The sequence below is a fragment of the Octodon degus genome, unplaced genomic scaffold, assembly GCF_000260255.1.
Source record: "Octodon degus isolate 3935 unplaced genomic scaffold, OctDeg1.0 scaffold00038, whole genome shotgun sequence".
Classification (NCBI taxonomy): Eukaryota; Metazoa; Chordata; class Mammalia; order Rodentia; family Octodontidae; genus Octodon; species Octodon degus.
The window spans coordinates 11,751,392-11,755,327 of record NW_004524614.1 but is presented as its reverse complement, the minus strand read 5'-3'; positions in this window follow the sequence as shown (position 1 = coordinate 11,755,327).

The window sequence follows — 3,936 nt, the reverse complement described above, 5'->3', positions numbered from 1 at the left end:
AATGCAATCTCAGAGCCCAAGCCCACCCGGAACAAGTGCAGAGGACACTTGCACAGAAGAAATTCGGAATAACACAGCTGAAGTCCATGAATCAATAGCGTCTGAAATAAAGAAGCATCAGCAGAAAGGAATAGAGGAATTCAGATCAGAAATAACCTCTGGAAAAAAAAATCTCTGAATTAATAATCTGAAGTAAAGAATCAAATGCAGAAACATATGGAGGAAACCCGATCTGATAAAACCTCTGTTGTAAAAGAATAACTGCTTCTAAAGAAGACATTGATTAAAAAAAAAAATTAAGATTAGAAAAATGGCAGATTCCTTGAATGAACAATACAGGAAAGAAATAGATCACATGACACAGAGTCAAAGAGATATAGAGGAACTTAAAAATCTCAATCACAAGCTTGCAAAACCATTTGAGTGAAAGTGAAGACAGAGTTTCAGATCTTGAAGACACTGGTACAGCTAGTGAAAAGATAAGAAAGGCTCTTTTAAAAACAACGAGGATGCAGGAAAAAATAATTCATCACCCGCAAGACCATGAAAAGATGCACAACGTGAGACTAACAGGCATCAATGAGAAAGAAGGAATCAATACAAATGACATTAAAAAAATATGGGCAGAAGTAATAGCAGAAAACTTCCCAAATATGAGGAAACAATCTGACATTCAGGTACTGAAACATACAGAACACCAAGTAAACTCAACCCGATCAAAAACACACCAAGACATATACTAGTCAAGATCCCAGAAATCCAGCACAAGAATAATATACTGAAAGCCACTAGAGAAAAGAAGCAGATCACATTCAAAGGAAAACCCATCAGAATAATGGCAGACTTCTCTTCACAAACCATGAAGGCAAGAAGAGCATGCAGCCAAGTACTTCAAGTCCTCTATGAAAACAAATTCCAGTCCAGACTACTATCCCCTGCAAAACTCTCTTTCAAGTTGGATGGAGAAGTGAAATACTTCCATGACAAAGAACAACTAAAGAATTTCACGATGACAAAGCCAACCCTATACAGGCTACTGAAAGATGTTCTAGAGAGGGACCAAAATGATCAGAACTCCACAAATGAGATCAGAAGCAACCAACTAAATAGGGCAAAGAATTAAACTTAGGAGAAAAAGGAGTAAATGACAACAGGTAAATAACATGTCAATCATAAGTCAATACATCGTAATTATAACCATCAATGTAAATGGACTCAATTCACCAATTAAGAGAAATAGACCGGCACAGTGGATTAGGAAACAAAATCCAACAATATGCTGTATACAAGAAACACATTTAACTCATAAAGAGATTAATAGGCTGAAAGTCAAAGGATGGAACACAATATACATGCCCCAGCACCTCAGAAAAAAGCAGGAGTAGCCATTCTGTTCTCAAGACAGTCTCAACTTCAAACTAAGAATGATGAAATGAAATAAAGAAGGCCACTATATACTGCTTAGGGGAAAAATTCAAGAAGAAGAGGCAATACTCACGAGCACACAACCATATAAGACAATGGACATGAAAAATCTAATATCCAATACCATAAGCTTAACAGGAGACCTTAACATCCCCTTATCCCAAAAAACAGGTCAAGCAAACAAAAAATTAGCAAAGAAGTAGCAAAACTGAACCACAGCTTGAAAAAAAATGGACTTAGTGGACATATACAGAGTATTCCACCCAAAAACAGCTGTATACACATTTTTTTTCAGCTGCACATGGGTCGTTTTCTAAAATAGACTACATACTAGTCCATAGGTCATGCTTAAGTATATGCAAGAAAACAGAAATTATCCCATGCACAATATCTGACCACAGTGCAATGAAACTGGAAATGAAAACAGAAAAGCATCTGATTTGAAACTCAGCTAGAAATCCCAGAGATAAATAAAACACGGTAATAAATACCACTTGAGTAACTGGTGGACTCTTCCTCTAATGGTACATTTCAGCCATTTGTAGAACTTCAGTTAGAACCTGTTTGTTTAGCAAAGCTGTCTTGAAACAATTTGTAGAATAGTATTTTATGGTACGATTTTTTTTTTTCCAGAACTGGGGATTGAACTCAGGCCCTTGTGCCTGCCAGGGAAGTGCTTATTCTACTGAGCCATCTTCCCGGCCCCTACAGTATGATTAAATCACTGCTATTTGATAGTTTTTTTTTTTTTTTCAGGCACCCAATACAGCAGAGAAACAGGCAGAAGGAAAAGGGAAAGGGGCTTTATTATCTTTGAGGATGTGGCCAGAATCTGAGGAAGACAAGGAATTCACTGGATTTGAACAAAAGGAGGCTGAGGCTTTAATGGCTTTTGCCAGTGGTGGAGTTTGCAGGGGATGTTTAGATAAACAAAGGAGCTGATTGGGGGTCTTCCCTCAGGAGACGGGAAGAGTGAAAAGAAATTTTGCCCTGGACTGAGTTGGAGAAGGAGAAGGTGTTCTTGGGAAGATAGGCTTTTGTTTTAAGGGCTTCAGCCACATTAGATGACCACAATGATTATTCAGCAATTTATACTACGGCCAGAACCTATCAATGTTTAAAATCTAACTATTTCATAATTGCTAAAACCCATGCCATAACAACACAAAATTAAGTTTTCCAAATTGCTGATTTATCTTCATGCAATAAACTGTAACTTTTGCAATTTGCACTTTAGGGTACAAAATAAATTACTTGTTTAAAGAGAATTCTACTGATACATGCATGTCTCATTTATCTTAAGTTGAAGATTTTCACTGTCTTTAGAAAGATAGGCATAATAGAAATAAAGATAACTTTTATATGTTATCAATTTCTTTTATAACCTTACAGGATTTCACACTCTGCTTTCATAATTTAAATTGTCTCTCTTAACCATTTAAATCTAGTGATCCATTTTATTTTCAACTCATAATACCCTTATCTTTTAAAATAAAAAGATTGCCTGATGCAGTGAGACAATGTGAAAGTCATTATGCAAATTGCTGAAGCTATTTACAATAGCCAAAATACAAACAACCCAAGTGTTTATTAACAGATAAATGAATCAATAAACATAATGTATGTATATAGATTATTTGGCCATTAAAAGGAAAGAAACCCAGTTGTATGCTACAGCATGAATGAACACTGCAGAGGTTATACAAAGCAAAATAATCAAAAGGAACAAATACTGTATGATTTCACTACATGTGATAATAGAATAGTCAAATCATTAAAGAGAGAAAGTACAATCATGGTTGTCTTGGGCTGGAGTGATTGAGGAGATGGGGGAGGGGTACTTGATGTGTTTTCTAATGAATACAGCTTCAGTTTGTAAAGATATGAAGTTTCTGGACATGGACAGTGGTGATAGTTACACAATATGAACATACTTCATGCCATTACATTTCCAGAGTATATTTTTATCATAATTTTTAAATTTAATTTTTAAAATTAATCCAAATGTTTTAGTAAATTCTGGCAAAAAAATAACTCTAAAGTTTACAGTTTTAGCAAATCATCCTCTTAGAGATGATTTTTTGGGCTCTTCTAAAATAACTAAAATGAAATGATTAATTATGTAGAAAAGAGTTTTGGCAAAACTCATCCTTTTGAACTAAACTTAGAGGTGATTAGTAGGCAGGTGTGGCTGAATCCAAAGCCTGTGATCTTTTCAAAATGCTTGCATTGCAATGAGTGTACATATGGCACATGAAATGACATCCCAGGAAGCAGAAGCAGGTGTTATTTGCTTGCAACTGACAACAGCGGTGTCTGCCAGCACTACGCAAGGGAAATGAACACCAATGTGATCTCCAGAGGGATGCGACGTCCTGCTGAGGAATCCTGACACAGGTATCCAATGCAGATACTGGGATACATGTGGGGTGGGATAATTTAAGAAGGACCCATTTCAGGAACAAAGAGAAATTGATATTTGGAATTCAAGATAAGAGGAATGTGTCTTGT